The sequence below is a fragment of the Pinus tabuliformis genome, chromosome 5_2 (assembly GCF_031772625.1).
Source record: "Pinus tabuliformis cultivar Carrire ecotype Pingquan chromosome 5_2, CPIR1, whole genome shotgun sequence".
NCBI classification, from domain to species: Eukaryota; Viridiplantae; Streptophyta; class Pinopsida; order Pinales; family Pinaceae; genus Pinus; species Pinus tabuliformis.
In genome coordinates this window covers 462,600,454-462,621,864 of record NC_142306.1, presented here as the reverse complement: position 1 = coordinate 462,621,864, position 21,411 = coordinate 462,600,454, and positions in this window count along the sequence as shown.

Genomic DNA, 21,411 nt, shown 5'->3' with positions numbered 1-21,411 from the left:
TAGGCTCGTTAAAACATAGTGATGGGTTTGCCCGAAGGGCAAATTATAGAACAAGCATATTTTATCCTCCTCAAGCTTGACAAAAATAAAGAGGTACTGGTCAGCAATGACTGGGGAAAAATTGGGAAGAAAACTTAAAGAAACTTTGTTGGTAGCAATTCGCTCTTGAACATGACACTTTCACTCCGCATCCAAGTCAGGTTGGGTTGTTTCATTCACCGGTCACATCACCATGGTCCCATCACACCATCCACATTTGGGGTTAATGCTACCAATCCATCACGTTAGTGTCACCGATATGTTCAAGAGAAGTCACTCAGAGAATTCACCTGTGTCTCACCCGCTGCAATACATTTACGCTCCATTCTTTCATGACCACCACCCTGAACCTTATATCACCAGATAATTTTCACCTCCATTAAAATCATTTGCTCCGTTCCATGTCATTGATGTGGGATTCATTAAGGCCCTCCTATGATGGATCACTTCTTGTTGACATCAACTTATTATCCAAGAAGTCGATCTAGGGACACCCCTTTCATTACTTTGAAGCTTCCATGCCTCAATGGCAAGTTTCTCACTTTCGGCGATAGGTTTACATCAATGGCCTTCGACCAAAAGATTTTGCGTGGTGTTCGACGCCAAGTCCTTTATTCACACCACGTGAATTGGACTGCAGTACCTTGAGGGTCATTATCATTATCGGTGATTCCTCTTGTGCCTGTTAACAGCTTACATCATTGGTTGGTAATCACGCGATGTCTTTCCATGTTCGACTCCAGAACATCTCTCACATGGATTGACTTGTACTTCGAGTGAAGATCGAACGAGATTGAAGACCCCGGATCTAGTTTCATCCATCTGGGCTGCGATATATATTAAAGGAAATAAAGACATCAAATGTACATCATTGCTGTGCAGATAATCATCCAATCAAAGGGATGATGGCTCTACCAGAATCATCAGTCTACACTCAAACGATTGTCTGTCCTATGTACATGAAAATGAATTTATAAAGCTGAGCATGGGAATGCCCGCCTTAGCTAGATCATGAAAATATTATGAAGACAATTTATTGTATTGTATCTTATTACAGGTCTCCTCCTAGCTTGATAGAACTTCGAATCCTCATGATAAAGCATTTCACCTGACATCAAAAAGATTAACGACCTCATGCTTTAGGGGGCAACTGTTATAGACATTTTTGGGCACTGCAACCCCAAGCATAAAATGTCCATAAACCAAGGGCTCCTATGTCCCTAAAAGTGTTGTTCCAACCCCTAAAGGAACAAGGTCAACTGATTACAGCTTCTCCCAGAAGTTTTCCATGAAAAACTGCTCAAAACTAGTCAAAACAGGATCATTTCACTTGCTCCATAGGCAAAGTGCGTTGCATCTCACCTAAGTACACTCTGTGGGTGCGTTGCATTTCAGAAAGCCCTTCTATGGGGTGCGATGGGCGAGAAGTGATAAATGGCAGTGTCAATCCGCGAGGTGGAGAGGCATGGAATCTTCTAGAAACTTCTCCTGTGACACTTGCCTCTCTGAATTCGACCAAGGATGAGTAAGAGATCATCAATCTCCAAGTGGAAGCAAGAACTATCAGAGGGAAGACACTAATCAAATCACAAGCTGACTCATCTCCCTTACAGATATCTATATATGGATCCCTCATCCCAGAGATCCAGAGGCTGGAATTTTGCATCTTGTAAGGAATTGCTGTTGGTTTCTTGAGGCAACATCATAGTGTTGGGTGATCTAAGCTTTGCATGAGGTGAAGAAGGGATTACTTGCTGAGAGGATGATGCTGGGTCAGAACAACTGGTTGTAACTATCTTGGCTCTTTCTTTATTATCAATAAAGCTATTCAAGTTTTCCTCCAGACTCTTGTGTCATTTATGTTTCATGCATTTGTATGGTCAATTTACATCTGATCCTAGATTGTTTATGATAATAGATCCATGTTCTTATATAGTGTTATGCTGCTATGATTCTACAGGTACTCTGTGAAGCTGGGTGTACAAGGAAGCAAGTAGCAAAGGACTATCAAAAGAGAGAGGAATCGAACTAGGAACCAAGTGCAAGACAGAGGTTGGTCTCCTTTATTCTTCTCTCATCTATATTTCATAAAGGAAAACGAAAGTAGCTTTACTTTGTTTGTTTCTAAGGTAGCTACCACATCTTAGTGGGATTAGCAGTTCTGCATAGACACTTTTCCCTGTAACAACAGTCATCAATCTCTGACTCAATTGAATCAACCAATCACTGAAACCCAATCATCAATCTCTGACACAATTGAATCAACCAATCACTTAAACCAAATCATCAATCTCTAATGCAACTAAATCAACCATTCACTGAAAACCTAATCAACTGACACTTAATCAAAACTCAACACAATTAGATCACTATAACCAGTACACAGAACTGAACCAGGAATACTGCATCAACACACATAATCAACTACAATCCTGATCATTCAAATGCCAAAATGTATACGCTACTTCACTTAAGGAAACTCGTGTGTATATGCACCTTTCTGTATAGAAACCCGCATACATATCTTAATAGACTGAAAAACTGAAAACTTGCAATTATGAATCAAATTCAAAGTTCACTAAAGACATTTTGAAATATTTTGTTAGTTTACTGAACCGTGATATAGTCAACAACATCACTAATATTTTCAACTAGTCATGTAAGAAAATTCAACTTCATCATTCAATCATTTTCACTTCAGACATTGTCACTCAACCCAGATCAACATGAGGACATCATTGACAGATAGTAGAGAAACAATAGCACTCATCAGGTTGATTAGTAATTTATGAATAGAAACCCCTTACTTTATATATGTGACTTTGAAGAAGATAACCCACATGTGTACACACTTTTCCCAAGACCAATTAGCGTATAGATCTGCAAATTTTGACATAAAATTGTGTAGCTCTTTAGAACTTTAGAAAGACCCAGATCATAATATTCAGAGATAAAAACATGTGTCAATACTTAGATCTAGTCAATCCATGAGCAAATCATACAATGAAAATTCATTTCATGTCTCATGATCCTGATCCATCATTGTACTCATTAGTGCATAATTATTTTAGATCTATTGGATTTCATCCATCATCAAACTCTTAGGTGCATACTTAGTTTAGATCAAGCAGAACATCAAAAACCCAAAACATGATGTTGGGAACAGGTTCCCTAAGGGTCAATTTTGGGGTTAAACACCCATGTTTTGGGGCACAAGGCTTGAATTTTGTGTAAAGAAATGTAAAGTCTATGCATTTTGTAGTCACGGTGCGCGAAGAGTCTAGATGAGTTGCGTTGGTTTTGGAGATATACCCATTGTGCGCGAACCATGGGATTGAATAAAAATGGAAGTCTTAGAATATCTATGGAGATAGTACAGTAAATAACTTAGATTCATGAGTCATTGGTAATATTGGGTGAGCTAAGAGTGAGAGTCTTAGTGTAGGAAGAGGCTCTGCAGCTAAGTGCGCAAAGGCCTAGGGTGGGAGTCCACAACTGAGTGCACAGACCCTTGCAGCTATGTGCACGGGGTGGATAGAGTTTGTAATGGGAACTTGAATCATAAATAAAGAGAAGTATTCTGGAATCACTATGTTTATTGTCTCTGATTATTGTATCTTATTATGATATGTTAAGTTCTAGGTTTACATTATAATGTTAAATTGATGCATGAATGTATCTATTTCTATCTGTTATTTAAACACAAGTAATAATGTATGTTTTCACGAGGTTGATCTTAATTGCATGATAAAGTTGGCTAACCACTAAGATAATTAGGGGACAAGACAGAAACATAGTCCCAGAGGCACATAATTTCCTGGATCATTGTTTAGGGTTGTGCGAAGGACAGTCAGATATCTTTGTGAAGGTCTTGAAATATGGAAGAGGAAATACATCGATAAGCCCTAAGCGCTTATCAATCTATGTGAAGGAAAGGATTAAGGTAGAAACCGACATCACAACCATCTCACAATGTGGAAACTTGGTTCCTGCATCCCCTGTAACTGCTTTGGGTGAGACTTCGGTTCACGCTTCACGGACTAATGCTGAAAGGGCTAGTAGTGTAGGGATTTTCTTGGCTGCCTAATGCTGAACTTGGGCTAGGGCACATCAAGCCAACAAATGGTACCGTTTCCGAGACCGGGATCTACATAACGAGATGTGTGATGTCATATCATTGGAATCCAATGAAGAAAGAGGTTGAAAAATGGTTGGAAAGAAAGATCCACGAATTCGCAACGCAAGAAAACAATAATCTGCGATTGATGAAATAATAGTGGTCAGACAGATACATGTATCGTGGAGTTATATCAGTGGATCGTCAAGTTCACAGATGGCCAAGAAAGGTGGAGCCTTGAAAATCCGATTGTTTGGACACTGAAGTTAGTAAGGAGGTTGGAAGCTTCTGAAGACAAGATCGCACGTGTTGTCGACCATTGGCTCCATTACATCATAGGGGGATTCGTGATAGAGTTCGTGAATCATCAATTCAACCCCATCTTTCTTAAGGTGATATTTATGCTCTCTCCTATAAAATACTACATCACGACCATAAAGATAAGGACTTCCTAAGACAACTCCACATATGTCTACTAGAACCACATCTAATTCCACTTCATCAATGTAATTAGCTGTAATGGAAAATCTTAATCAACACTGTTTTGTGACTTTTATCTGAGCTGATTTATTTATCCATCCTAATGGGTAAGGTCTTGGATGATTCTGTGTCTCCAAACTTAAGTTCTTAACTAAATATTCAGATATTAAATTTTCCTGTGATCCACTATCAAACATTGTATCTATCTTTGTGTGCTTAGAAGTTATCCTTATGTTAAATAATTCAATTCTTTTATCCTCATTTGAAGGATTTATGTTTGATGAAGATGGAATAGTATTCGAACTTGAACCAATGTCATAAGTTTTACCTATCGTAACTATGGCAGTTATCCTCCTTTCATCACCTGAATCGGAACCTAGATCTTGCTGGACTATTGTAATTGCCTTCTTTTCATCCTTCTCTTTAAGGAACTTTTTGGGCTTAAGTTCAGGATGATGTTTTCAACACTTAGATTCATCATGACCGATTCTATAGCAATGAGAACAAGTAGGTATTTCCTTCTAAGATATCGCTGATTTCTTTCTCTTCAAATTGTTCTTCCCCTTACTATCATTGGAATCCTTGATTTCCAACTCCTTGGATGATTGCAGTGAAAACTTGTATGGTCTACCACCTGATTCAATATGTATGGCTTGAACACACACTTCATCAAAATCATCAGGATTAAACATCAATAATGTATTCTGAAAATATGAATGTAAACTGCTAATGTATTTTAATAAAGTTTCATGTGTATCCAATGAGATACCAAGTGCCAATGCTTTCTTTCTGAACTACTAAGTAAACTCCTAAACAATCTACCCTTTAGCTTGCATCAAATGCTTCCAATCAATAACAACTTGCTGCATGTATCCTAAAAAGGATAGAATTGTTTCCTAAGAGCTTTTAAAAAATTAGTCCATGAAGAGATAACTTTACCTTTCCACTTTACATCTATTTGAGTTTTACTTTCCCACCAAATTAAAGTTATTCACCCCATTCTAAGTGTAGCTAACTGAAGTTTCGTTTTATCATCAGAAATGTTCCGAATACGAAAATACACTTCTAACTTCTTAATCTAGTTATATAACTTTTCAGGATTCATTTCGCCATCATAAATAGGTAACTCAAATTTTACATCAAGTTTCAAAAAAGATGTTTTCTTAGGTTTATTTTCTATTTCAGATTCTGCACTGGAAAAACAAGAAGAAGAAGATCATGATGGAGATGATGGAGGTTTATCAGCCTTGCCTTTACCTTTTTCCTTCTTTGATATCTTTGATGAAGAAGCTGCATCTCTTGCCTTATTATCTTCATAATTTTCCCCCAACATCTACTGCATACTCAAGAATCCTTGTTGAAAATATTCATCACTCAGCTTAGTTTCTGGCATTTAACCTACATCAGATCCTGTCACGGTCGACTTTTGAATGACTCTTCACTTTCTAATCTCTCAATAAATCTCCTCAAGGATTCATTCTCCACTTTGCGACATTTCCCTGGTTAACATTCAATGGAAAAATTATAGAAATGCAACCTACTCTAATACCAAATTATATGATTTGAAATGATCATATGTCAAACTGATGTAGAATTGATTAATGCCATTAGTGAATTGAATATTAACTGAAAGTGCTTTTATCGTGAGAATTTCTTAGAAAAGAATGAATTGATGACAGAATTAAAACATAAGAAAGATGTAATGAGAAGTGAAAACAACAAATACACAGCGATACTAGACAACAAGATTGATTACGGAGTTCGTCCCTAATGGACTACGTCTCTAGGTCCGCTTTCAAGATGGGCGACTGCTTTATTTGGATTGAATCCAAGGATGTAGATTACAAATAAAATTGACCAGACTTATTTTGCAAGAAGGCACTTCTGGTCACTATCACAAGAAGGCTCTCTAAAATAGCTTTCCAACGCCTATCATGGTTCCCAATTCTGACTCCTAATGCTCCTGTTACACTGAAAACCAAAATAGTCTATAACCTCTAGAATCTGCACATAAAACTCAAAACCACTCATGCCCATCTTCAATGAGAAAAACTGCCTTTATAAACCTGCAAATACACTCTAACCTCTGCTACCAATCTTTGGAATGCATGAGTTGACTTCTAGGGTTATTTTAGAGTTTTAGTTTAAGAAATTAATGTCACCTAGGGATAGAGTCCAAGGTCTTTGAATTAGTTTAATGCAAAAACTAACAAAATAACCCAAAATAAACTTTATATAAGCCTAAATCCATTAGCGGTTAGCTAACTGAGCAGAGGCACCGACAGTGCATGTGCACAGGCAACTGACCCCACGGTTAGGGCTCCAACGGTTCAGATAACTTTTTTCCATGACAGTTGGCGGTTGTAGCTAACCTGACGTTCACATAGAATTGTTACCCACCTGAATGTAACTATCCACCAAACTACAGAGACTAACCCTGACTACATGATGAGATGTTTTTAACATCTCTTGTTCTCTTGTCCCGAGGTGGTTACGGTTAGGGGCCCTCTCTGATGCGGTGACACAGATATTCTTTGCAGTTAGAGCCTACCTGTCAGTTTGTTCACATGTCCAGTGGTCCGGCTGTGGTATATAAACCCAATGGTTAGGACTGATATATTTGTTTTGCAATGTTTTATGTTTTATTACATAGGTTTGTAATGAACATGGCCCGAAAGGGTTTCTTATATGGTTTTGTAATGATTTGTTTTAATATGGTTTGTTTGTATTAGGTTTTATTTTAATGGGTTTCAGTTTTGCATTTTTTTTGTCCACCATATTTTTTGTAGGTAGGTTTATACATTTATGTTTAGGGTTTAGTCTTCAAAATTTTACACCCTTTTTACACAATTTATCACAGGGCAACACACAACCGACATGATGATAACCATGGACCAAACTTGACAAACAAACCCTGGCAGAACTAACGATGAACACATGTCGACATCTAGGTACTAAACACCATAAAAACCCATATCAACCATTGACATCATCAGAAAACTTGAACCATAAACATCACTATCAAAGTTGAATATACTGGACTGAATGTTGAAAACGAAACTAAACCTATGGTACTGATCTGACAAGGTCCTCCTAGATCAGCAAAGTAGAGCACTGCTTCTTTATGGGACTGCAAGGTAAGTATTTGAAGTCACTGAATACTTGGATTAATATGCTCTTGTGTGAACAACGGGTTATTCGGTTAACTTGATGTTTTGAGATATGCGAAGTGTAATTTCTTTTAGGGGCGGAGGAAGAAAAGGCCCTGAGTATAGCCCACTGATCGGGCCTCCGTTGAGTGATGACGAAAGAGCAACGTAGACTTCTCCCTTGAGTGCTAGTTAGTTGATAAGACAAGGGTTCCTACGAATACCTACATTTCCTCCACCCTCATCCAATTCATCTACACTGCCTCCATCCTCGCCTCCACCACTCACCCCATCACCACACCCCCGCCACCTCCACCGCTATTCAATATGGTGAATTCTATAAAGCTATCTATATTTAAGGGCATAGGAAATCAACATCTGTATCAATTTTGGTTCATCGCAAAGCTTGTATGGGAAGCTAAGGGTATCACGGACAACTAGATGAAGAAACCTATGCTGGTTAGTTCTTTGTAGGACCGCACACTAATGTGGTACATTAAGTATAGTACTAACAACCCAACATTTGTGTTGGCAGATATCCAGGCCACGCTGAATAGAGAATTCAGTAGACCTAAGTCTCAAGCACAGTCAATTGTGGGGTTCAAGGAGATCATGATGAAGCCTGGGGAGATGCCCTGGGATTTGGACCAAAGGTTGAAGTGTATGATCTGTGAAGCCAACATGAACCTAACTGATGGGCAGCACCGTGAATGGTTCATAGCCTTGCTCCTGCCCCACCTAAGGGTTGCGTTATCACAACAGAAGATTGGAACCCAAGCAGAAGCTCTGGAAATCGTGATGAGGCTACATGAGACACCAATGCAGGATGCTAATCTGGGGGTTTAACAGATTCATGCACAGTTGCAAAAACTTTGTCTTGAAATGCAAAGTCTGAAGAAGGACAGAACAACTCGACTAGAGGCGTGTGAAGAAGTTTGGTGCCTAAAATGCAAGGGTCAGGAGCATGACAAGGATCACTACCCAGTCTTCACGAACTATGTTGCAGTAGGGGGACCAATGCCTCTATGACCGGAGGCTATGGCAGGGCCAAGTGCACAGCCCATGCTATGGTGTGCTATATGGTAGGTGGCTGGAAAACATGCAACCAACAATTTCCATTTGCTACAGAAATTCGTACAAACACCACAACAACTCCTTTGCAACTTCTATCAAATAGTAGGTCATGACGAGTGCAATTTCTGAAGTTACAAATTGATGATGGATAGGACACCTGCATACAGGGTGTAGGCAGAAACGCGGTCTTGAGACCAAGGTGGAGGAGGGATTGGTAGAGGTGGAGTACAACTGAATTGTTACAATCCTAGAGGCCCAGGACACTATGCGAGGGACTGTCCGAATCCGACACGATTGTGATGCCGCTACTTTACTCAGTTTGACCATGTGATTGAAGATTGCCCAATACTATTGGCTAGGATTCATGAAAAGGGGGCACAACCTCTGCAGTCGATGTAGAACCTCCAGATGATGAGGGCTGAGCCTCGCGAGGAAGACCTTAAGGTAAACATTATGCTAGGAACCGGAACTACGACGGGGGAGGATAAATGCAAGCAGCCTGCAGAAGGCGAATGGGTCTGCAAAGCACTAGAAAACGAGACTACGTTCGATCTGGAGTGCACAAAAGAAACATTTATGGATGTGAAGAAAATATTCACTGAGGCCTCTACCTTAGGAAGTCAGAAGAAACCAGTTGAAGAAATGGACCCATCCATGATTACCACATTCTTCGAGACCTGCATGAAATTGCTCCACGATAGTAAGGTTGTGAAGGGCCTACAGGAACTAATCAATCAGTGTATTGGTAAGGATGGCACTACTGGTGAACCACGCATGATCAGGAAGCTTCGCAAGCTGAAGGTAAGGACTAGGTGTGAAATGAGACTCACTAGGAAAATAGGGGAATACGAAATGGACCAAGTTATCCTAGATCTGGGGTCGAATGTGAATGTTTTTCCAAAACAAACCTGAGAAATAATGGGGAGACCTGAGCTCCAGTGGTCTCCGATCAGTTAAGAATGGTGAATCAATAGAAAATTATGCTATTGGGGATGCTACAAGGGGTAACAGTTGATATCAAGGGCATGAGCGCACTAGCAGATTTTGAAGTAATAACGATTGTGGATGACAACAATCCCTACCCTGTGCTCCTTGGAATCAATTGGGCCATTGACATGAATGGGGTAATCAACCCAAATAAGTGAAAGATGGCATTTGAAAATAAGTCACTCCACATGGTGGTGTTGCTGGAACCTGCAGAAGGACTGCGCTGTACATAACCAGTCTAAGATTATGAAACTAATGATGATCTGGACCATATTTACAAGATAATGACATGAGATGAGGATTGGGTAAATCAAACAGTGGATGGACATATTGCATGGGACTGCGAAAGCTCCTGCACATCAGATTTAGATGAAGAATTAGAGCACTGGTAGAATCGGCTGCATGAAGTATCTACCCTGCATTGTAATATGCTGACCAAGTCATTGCAGTGCATGTCATCTAAAGTCAGGGATCTACCTCATTATGATGGACTAACTGATGTTGATTTATTTTTGGATGCATTTGAGAGAGAAGTGTCAGAGAAACATCACTTCTAGGCCTTGGAATGGGTATTATGCGTTACGCCTGCAAGATGGTGGGCTACGCATAAGGATAGTTTCAGTGATTGGCACGACTATAAGAAGACGATGAGAATACGTTCTGGGCAACCAGAAGTGCGGATGATAGATGAGTATGATGGAAGAGATGATCCGCGTGATCACTTGGCCAAATGGACTAAGGCTTATGGAGAAGAGCCCCAGCCTAAATGGGTGCATCTATTTTTTCATATCTCGGGCATCATACCAATGAATTGGCACTTGGAAACCGAGCTCCTCCATGGCACTTAAGAGTGGGACATCTTGCGCGAGGGATTTATAATGACATTCAGATTTGAGGATGGGTTTGATTGTATTGACACAAGGCTATAAGAGGTTAAAGAAATGATTTTTAGGATAATGCAAGATCCCTTGGACTTCGTCTAACCTGATTTGACTACTCAGCTGAGTCACGCGCTGGAATGCTATAACGTGACTGCTGAAGAAGAAGATGAGGATCCCATAAAGAATAATATTTTGGAAACTGAAGGTCACTGTGAGGTTGAAGGCCTACATATACAAGATCCAGACATAACCACACCGCTGAAGACTAGGCAACTCAAAATTGGCACAGAGGTGGAACCGAAATTTACAAACATTGGGGACTATTGGGATGATGCGACAGTAGACAAGGTCACTCAGCTCCTCCGCGAATATAAAGATTTGTTCCCCACAAAGTTTTTTGATTTAAAAGGGATAATAGGAGACCTGGGTGTCATGAGGATCACCCTAAAACCAAACACAAAAAAGACCTTACCGCCTTAATCCTAAGTATAAGGAAAGTGTTCACGCTGAGTTAGATAAGATGCTCGCGACAGGAATTATTGAACCAGTGGAGGAATCTGATTGGGTAAGCCCAATAGTTGTTCAGGAAAAGAAACAAAAGGAATAAATAACGATATGCATGGAACTTTGGAAGCTGAATGACGGTTGCGTGCATGATCCCTTCCTTACCTCATTCACTAACGAGGTCATGGATAATGGAAGCGGCCAAGAAGCATACTCTTTCACTAATGGGTTTTGTGGGTACCATCAGATCAAAATTGTGCCTGAGGATAGAAGCAAGACGACCTTTGTGACTGAATGGGGATGTTTTCAGTACACCTTAATTCCTTTTGGGCTAAAACATGTGCCAACAATATTTTCACACGTAGTCATTGCGGCATTCAAAGACTTCATTCATAAGTTTCTGGAGGTATACATTGACGATTAGATAATGTTTGGATTGGTCAAGCATCATGTGGAAAGTCTGTGCTTAATGTTAGATTCATGTCGGAGATACCGGATCACACTCAATCTAGAGAAGTGTCTATTTTATGTCCCTTTCGGGATCTTGCTGGGTCATGTGGTATGTAGACAAGGACTGATGGTAGACCCCACGAAGATCACGGTGATAATCAACTTGGAGGCACCAAGGAATGTGAAACAGTTGCGCACAACTCTAGGGAATACCAAATACTATAGGATGTTCATCAAGAGCTATGCCCATATCACCATGCCCATGGAGAAGTTGTTAAGAAAGGATGCTACGTTCTGTTGGAGTGATGAATGCCAGAAGAGCTTAGACGTGCTGAAAGAGAAAATGGTCACCACACCAATCTTAGTCTTCCTGGACTAGAAGAATGAATTTCATGTGCACGTGGATGCCTCATGTATTACACTGGGGGTTGTGATGACACAAGTGGGTGAAGGGGAATTGGACCATCTTGTAGCATTCACGAGTAGGAAGTTGTCAAAGGTTGAGAAGAACTATTACACTACAGAGCATGAAGGACTAGCCATGGTGTATGCACTCCAAAATTTCAGGCACTATTTGTTGGATGGACATTTTAAGATGTATAAGGATCATTCTGCATTGAAATACATGGTCAATAAGCTTGTGTTGGGGGGGAAGATCTACAGATGGTTGTTATTGTTCCGGGAGTATGAATTTGAAGTTATTATGAAGCCCAGATGACTAAATGCGGGCCCTGATCATCTGTTGTGGATTGAAACGGGAGAGGAACCTACTAATTTGGAGGAGGGGTTGCCTAACGCACAGCTCTTTACAGTGCGTTTCATGGAAAATCACATTGAGGATATCATACATTTCCTAATGATGAGAACTACTCTGGAAGCGTATACAAGCTAGTAGAAGAAGGAGTTAGTAGTGCGTGCAACAGACCTCTCCATCATTGCAGGGCACTTGTATAAAATAGGGTCAGAAAAAATCTTGCGACATTATGTACCTGACTTTGACAAAGCAACATTCTCATGGAGTAGCTGCAGGAGGACATTATGCAGGAAAAGCAACAGCGCAGAAAGTTCTACGTGCTAGGTTATGGTGGCCAACCTTGCATAAGGATGTGAAAGCAGATTGTAGGGCATGTGATGCATGTTAAAGGACTGGCAGAAAATTGTGGAGGGATGAACTACCTTTAATCTCACAGGTGATGTTACAACCATTCGAGAAATGGGCAATTGACTTTGTGTGTCCAATTCAACCTCCAGGAAAGAAGACAGGTGTGTGGTACATCATCACCGTGACTTAGTACTTGACCAGGTGGGTGGAGGCATAGCTTTTAAAGGAATGTACAGGTGTGACAGTAGAAAAGTTTATTTTTGCATATGTATTGACAAGATTTGGCTATCCGAAGATCTTGATCAACAATCGCAGTATGCACTTTCTTGACGAAACAATCAACGCATTGACAAAAGAATTTTAGATGTATCATCAGAATAGTATGCCTTATCACCCGTAGGCCAATGGGATAGTGGAATCATTTAATAAGATACTTGAGAACACAATGAAGAAGGTCTGCAATGCTCAAAGAAATGACTAGGATGTGTGCGTACCAATGGTGCTATGGGCCTCCAGAATGACTTGCAAGAAGTTGACTGGGGAAACGCCTTTTAGACTCATGTATAGCATAGAGGCTATGATGCCAATGGAATACATTGCACCTAGTCTACGCATAGCAGCACGCACATGAATGGCAGACCACGAAGCCCTGGAAGAGAGGCTCACGCATCTAGCAAAGCTTGAGGAGGACCGATTTCTGGACGGATTTTATCAACAAGTTCAAAAGAAGCGCGGAAAGGCATGGGATGATTGGCACATCAAACTATGCACCTTCAAGGTAAATGATCTAGTCTTGTTATATGATAGTAAATTTGATAAATTTCCAGGGAAATTTTGGATGCACTGGCGAGGGCCATATGTCATCAAGGAGATTACCGATGGTGGAGTAGTTCATTTGGTAAAATTGAATGTAGAACCCTTCCCAGGGAAGGTGAATGGTAGCTGATTGAAGCCATCCATTGGTGATCCAGCTAGGTGACTATATGAGGGAAGCACAATCTTAGTGTTCTAGGAAGCTGAAAGGAAGCACAGGACTATAAAATACACTACCCGGGTCGGAGAGCTACGCAATTGGGGAACTGCACGGAACAAAGATATGTCACAGTGTCCAAAGAAGCATGCAGGGGGCTATGCTACCAAGGAAGTAGCCATGCAGAGTAGCCAGAAAGTGACCGTTAAAGTCACTGTTTATGATTTGATGATGAGAAAATGGCCAAATGGAGCAGGGGGGTAGAATTTAAGTCAGACTTTATGGACCAGATCTATGAAAATCTACCGCCAATCTAGCATTAATGAACCAATTTTGGGGGGAACTGTTGGATTTGAATTTGAAAGTGCCTATAAATTACAGGTGTCTGTCCGGCGAAAAACACTTGGCATTTTGAGAATTGAGTTGTTGAGCTATCAAGCACACATGAACCATGAAACCTTCAAGCTTTTGCTAGCAAGTTCTATGGTTGAGGCATTGCCATAGGTGAATCAGGAGTTATTACGTAGCATTATGTCGATGCCCACTAAAGCTATGAGTTTGGAAGCACCGACAATCAAGGGATTGTCCAAGAGGTGGCTGTGGTAGAATAAGGAGCTGCCCTGAAGGGTGCGCTTGCATAAATACCAGTTGAATTACCAAACTCTCCACGGACACCTAGGCCAAGGCCTACCCCGACCATGAAGGGTCCCAAGATCAAGAAGGGTAAGTAGGCGGCGCCACCACAGCTAGCGTCCGCGTCTCCCATGAAACATCCCCAGAAGGTTAAACCCACTACATAGGAAAAGGGAAAGACGGTTAACCCAGAGCTGGCAGAAAAGGAGTTTGAGGATATCCTAATAGATAATGAGGATGTTGAAATTATGGAGTCTGACCCCATCACTAAGCTCCCTGAGTATGTTCCTCCACGCAAGGGAAAGACCAAGGTGCCCTTGATGAGAGTAAGGTCAGCATGCATACACCCCTCTTGTTGGACCAAATTGTGTTTGAAGGACCACATTTGGGGTGTGTCCCCCTTTTGAAATTAGAAGACTAGGATTTAGCAGACACAGAGCGGTTTCCTCACTTAGAAATGGATCAACTCATGCACCACGTGTTCCAAAAAATCACTAGAGTAACAGTGTTAGAGCCACGAAAGTGGTTAATAGGTGTGGATAAGGTAGGACTGCTCAACCTGCTATGGGTGCCGCATTACAACTGCGTGCCCATCACAATGGTGGTAATCAAGTAGTTACTCTGCTTGGTACACAATGGGTGTTTGTGGCTAGAGGAGCCAATACCCATCACTAATAGGCTAATCCATATGATCACATGACTATCGTACTTAGGGAAAAATATGCGCATAGCGTTTAGCAGAAAGACTGGCGAGCATGTCCTTGCAGAGGCCATGAAGGAAAAGTTCAAGTTAGTGAAGAAGTCATGTGGCTACGCCATTTCGAGCATCTGTGACCTTGCAATCAAAGTAGCCACACAACTCTTAGCAGGTAAGGTCATGCGGAAGTGTCGCGCAGATGAAGCACCAACACCAATCATAGCTTTGGCAGCCCAATGCGTCGAGGGAATTCAATTTAATTAGGTGTGCTACCTCTACGGTGATTTCCTTTTGAACTGTCGTGAGGCATAGGATCTTAGTAAGACATTGCACTATTCATGGCTCTTCCTATCCATAGTGCTGGTAGCATGGGAGCTACCCTAAGATAGTCATTTTCCTTCAGTCATGGCAGACCTACTAGAGGCCGAAAACTACACTTCGTTGTGGGCGACCAAGGATCCTTAGCAGGTAAAGGACAGCAAAATATTTTGGACCCTGATGGAGATGAACATGCACATGGCCATCAACTGCAAGCTATGGTTTTTGCCTACCATTTTGAAAAATTGCAGGAGTACGTAGAATTCAAGGCTGATTTCCACCACGTATTAATAAGGGCATGGAAGGACCACAAGCAAAAGTGGCATGACTTTCCCTACCTAGAAATAGATGATGCAATCGACACGATCCTTGACATCTGGCCGACAGAATGGCGCACTACCTTGGACTTGACTGCGGGATCTAGCAAGATCCTCATGTAGTGAAAGAAGGAAGAAGCTAAGTTGAATATGGAGCAGTTGGCCATGAAATGGAGAAAGGAGGCTGACACTAAGGCTAAGGAAGAGCATGCTTCCGCACAAGAGATAGGTGTATAGGTAGGAGGAGAGGAGCGTGACTTTGACAAAGAGAAATCGCCCTCACCAGAGACAGAGGAAGAAGCAGACAACAAATAGAGCAGGGGGAGTGGACTTGTAGATGACTTTGTTTCGTATCAAACACACTAAGGGTCCAAAAAGGACAGGGTCATGGAAGAAGTCCAAAGCAATCAAGAGGTCTTTAGATCTGATCACCTTGACAGATGGGGATCTGAATGAGATAGGAGATACAATGTAGGATGCCACTGCAGAACTGTTGTAACAGTTCGAGCAGTAGCAGTAATAGGCATTGGGTGCTATTCAAGTGGGTCTGCGCGAGCTGCAGATCCATGCCTCACACATGCAGACCAGCATGGCACCCACCAGTGTGGTCATTGGCATCTCAAAAGCCACAGAGATGTTGTGAATTAGGGACCCACGAGCCATAGTGCTTCCAGACGGAGCATTGATGACAGTAACTGACGCTAACAGACCCACTGTCAGTGCCCTTAAGGGCATGGGACTTAATTTGGAAATGCTTCCTAGTGAAGTGCTTTACCTTTTTCAAGACGGTGTGATCACCGAACTTCGGGCCCGTGATCACCACGCTTTGGAGGTGATTAGTGAGCAAAAGGTCAACAATGCCGAGATGGATGTACAATGCGACTCTGCCATCAACCTTGTGACTAACCTCACAGATAAGAACCAATGCCTCACTAAGGTTGTGAATGAAGCATGCCGGACTGTCTCAGAGCTAGACATCCCTAAGGCTGAGCCAGTCGATGTGTGGGTTTGAAAACTCACTACAGGAGTGCACGATTCACACACAGAGTTGGCCAAGGTTCAGCTAGAGCTAAATCTCAAGATTGGGGATTTGTAGTTGAAGGCCCAGCCATCAACTCTGCTAGAAGTCGGGGAGTAGCACACGACTATTGTGGTAGATGTGCTAGCAGTGGTAGTGAGTGCAGTGATGTACTGTATGACACTTTGTGAGTAGTTGCTTGAGGTCCTCACGAGCCTACAAGAGGACCCCAATGTACAGAGGCTGGAGATAGAAGCACAGGAACTGCAACAACACTACGATGAGGTTAAGGCAACAACGCGAACTGTTGTGATCACACAAAGGCTCGTGAAGCTGTAGGAGGCCAAGGCACTAAAGGAATAGGTAGAAGCAGCGTAGCACAAGGAAACCATGTTGAAGGTTCACTTGATGCCTTGGTTAGATGAGGCCTATGAGATCATCACTACGATTGAGGGCAAGTTTTCTAGTCTACAGGAGACTCAGCAAAAGCTAGAGACTAGTAGCGTAGGACCAGTGACATAATAGTTCGTTGAGGAGCTGAAGGAGGAGGAAACGCAATGCACCGCCAAGGTAGTAGTTGTCCAGGTCGAGTTGGGAGGTCTTCACAACAACATCTCTACGCTAGCCAAGTGACTCGAGGGCGAGTCACCATGTTTGTGTTGGGGGCCTGTTCGGAACAGGTCCCCTGGGGGTCAATTTTGGGGTTAAACACCCAAGTTTTGGGGTAGAAGGCCCGAATTTTGTGTATAGAAATGTAAAGTCTCCACATTTTGTGGTCGCGGAGCATGAAGAGTCTAGATGACTTATGTCAGTTTTGGAGATCTACCCATGGTTCGCAGACCATGGGATCGTATAAAACGGGAAGTCTTAGAAGACCTAAGGGGACAGTACAGTGACTGAGTTAGAGTGATGAGTCATTGGTAAGTTTGGGTGACCTAAGAGCGAGAGTCTTAGAGTAGGAAGAGGCTTTGCAGCTAAGTGCACAGAGGCCTAGGGTGTAAGTCCGCAAATGAGTGTATGGACCCCTACAGCTATGTGCGCAGGGAAGATAGAGTCTGTACTGGGAACTTGAATCATAAATAAAGAGAAGTATTCTGGAATCATTGTGTTTTCTGTCTCTGATTATTGCATCTGATTATGATATGTTAAGTTATGGGTTTACCTTATAATGTTAAATTGATGCATGAATGTATCTATTTCTATATGTTATTTGAATGGAAGTAATAATGTATGTTTTCGCGAGGTTGATCTTAATTGCATGATAAAGTTGGATAACCACTAAGATAATTAGGGGACAAGACAGTAACATAGTCACAGAGGTGTGTAAGTGACTAGATCATTGTTTAGGGTTGCGCAAAGGACAGTTAGATACCTTCACAAAGGTCTTGAATGATGGAAGAAGAAATACATCGATAAGCCCTAAGGGCTTATCGATTTGCATGAAGGTAGGTATTAAGGTAGAAAACTGACATCACAGCCATCTCAAGGTGTAGAAACTTGGTTCTTTCATCCCCCCATATTTCTTCGGGTGGGACTTCGGTCCATGCTCTGTGGGCTAATGCCGAAAGGGCCAGTAGTGTAGGGATTTGTTTGGCTACCTAATGTTGAACCTAGATCAGGGCCCATCAAGCCAACACATGAATATTTTATTTTGGTCTAACTCTTCATAATATTTCTATCACTTGCACACACCACACTCTAATCTTCACCACTGTTATGGAGGTAAATCCTCTCTGCGGATAGAGACGATCCCTACTAGCCCAAACCGGGTCTAGCAACAATCACACAATGCTATCACGCAAGTCCCTAATTGAAAATAAAAAGTGGATGGTGAGAACTTACTTGGATTCCAATGCTAGTGTTCGTAGAAGAGATGTCGCCCTCGTTCCTTTGCCTTGGCCGGTCACGATCCCCACAATCCCCATGATTGGACACCTGCACATGCAAAGAACAACCCAAAAACAAGCATAAAATCTAGTAGATGCAATTATATATCAGTCAGAAAAGATATAACTCAACATCAAACATAAGATAATGAGAGTGGAACCATAATGATAGTCATCTATTATTAATAAATAACAAAGAAGAATACAACCATTGTTCTGAAGTCAAATCCTCCTTTGGCTGGGTAGTCAGCTACACAAGTCTTGCAAAGCTTGTTGGGATGAGGAACAAGCCTCTCTCTCTTTGGGTAACAAGAATCTCCTTACTTAGATTTGGCCTTATGGGTGCAAAGAAGGCTCTTGCAGCTTCAAACTCTCTATCACTATGCTGGGACTAGAACTACTGTAACTATGACTAGCTTGCTCAAGGCATAGAGGAATGCTTTTATAGATAGAGAATAAAGAGATAGGATCAACCACATTATTCATGGGATTGGCTTTATCACTTGGAAACTTCCATGAAAGGTGGCAAACCACTTTCCTTTCTATGGAGATTCGAAGCCAAACCATCCTAGCTCAACATAGATTCAGTTGGTGAATGGGTTGAAGAGAACCTTCGGGAGCTTGTTGGTTAAAAACTTTACTCAATTCGGTTGGCGCGAGTGCGACTCTGAGACAGAGCGCCAATGGCGCGCCCTTTTTAGAGGATTTCCCTCATTAGCGCGGGCAGTGAACTGCGGACCCGCGCTAATGCAAAAAGAGTTGTTTTCATGGAGATTTTGCAGGAGATGTCTTCAGGGCAAATGAAGCTCATACTTAGAGGAATATGATGCAAGTGGTTTCAGGTCATGTCACTTCTCACAGGTCCCGGAATGAGTCCTCCAGTGTGCGGATGAGGGGTAAAAGGGACGGTGACAAACGATGACAAATTGCTATGTAACAGATGCCCCCTAAAGCATGAGGCCCGAGAGAGAGAGGGGTGAAATGCTTTACAAGAACATGCGTGACTGAAAACATGGCCGCCAGAGAACCTCCGTAAAGAAGCACAACTGATATCTCAAGTACATGATGTATGTGGTATGGGCGCAGCCATCCATAATAGAGTACATAACGATCTAGATCCAAGGTATGGACACAGCCATCCAGAGAGGATCGATAAATAGACTCAGGCATGGTCGCAGCCATCTAGTGAATGAGTCATGTAATGATCATAATAAGCCACAAATCACAGCCTGGATCCCAATAGACAAAATCCAGGGTCTTGCGTTCCATCTCGACCCGAACAGAGTACAAGTTCAAGCATGCGAATACATGAGTTGAAGTCGAACATGCATGAACATCGTTTGATTACCAGTCAATAACGAAAACTGTTAACAGACGTGAGAGGTACCACCAATAATGACAATGGTCCTCAAGGTAATATAGGTACAATCTACGGCGTGTGAATCAATGAGCTGGCGTCGAACACCCGTAGAATCATTCGATCGGAGGGTAATGATGAAAACCTCTCATCGAACATGAAGAACCTGCCATTGGGGCATGCACGCTCCAAGGCACCGAAGGGAGTCTCTAGATCATCTTCTTGGATAATGAGCTGAAGTCGACAGGAAGTGACCTTGATCAAAGGTGGGCCATAATGTTTCCCACATCATTGACACGAGACAGAGGAAAGATGTTGTGGTGATTCAGAATTATGTGAGGTATCAGAGGGAGGTTGTAATTCTACAGAGGTCAACTTCTCTTGAAAATATCGGCGGCACGATAGTGGATTTGGCAGTATTTGACATCAAATGAGCAGAGGTCATGGTGACAAGGCAATGAGCAGATGAGAGGTCAAATAAGATCACCCAAACCCATGGAGGCTAGTGTAAAACAAGATGAGATGTTCCCACCCAGACACGAATGCAGACTAGTGCCATGTTCAAGAGCGACATACTGCCGACACGACAATGATTATGGGTCCATTTTCCCCACCATTTCTGGCGAGTACCCCAGTTATTTTTAACAAGCTTGACGGGGATAGCATATGCTTGTGACGGAATCCGATGTCATTAAGTTTTAACGAGTCTAACAAAGGAAGAAATCGACGTCTTTTCCTATTTACAGAGTCTGAAAAGACAGCAAAAAAGAAAACTCCAGGGGGGTCCTTTTTCGTAAAGTTGTGTCTCCCGAGCCCGAAAAAGTATAAAACAATGCTCGAAAGAACCGCCCGACCATTAAGATCGAGGAGTACTTTTCATGAGTAGTGACATCGATCTGAAAAAGTAAAAAAGCGATCAACATCACGTCGTTTCGTAACCATTAACGAACCCGAAACGACAAGGATCCGACGATCTTTTCATTTTTACACGGTCGGAAAAGGGTTTAAAGACGACCGCCTCTTATTTATGTTTAACGAGTCAAGAGGGGAAACCCGACAATCTTTTCATTTTTAGCGAGTCAGAAAAGAGCTGAAAGATGACTCCATAGTGACTTTTTCATGTATTTACCGAGTCCGAAAAAGTATAAAATACAACTCGTTTCACCATCAAAGTTGCAAAAAGGACCTGTCATAGCACCAAAAGCAAGCGTAAAATCCATTTTCGACCAAAAATATATTAAAATATTCAAAAAAGAACTCTTTAACCCTAATTACAAGTCAAAAAGTCTATAAATATGGTGAAAATGTAAAAAATAGAATTACTTTTACTTTTTACCTCTTGCATAGTAGTGGTGGTCCATTTGGGGAGCAAACTTCGAGCAGTGATTACCGCCAATCCGTGCAACCATTTGAGATTCCGCCAGTTCCAGGT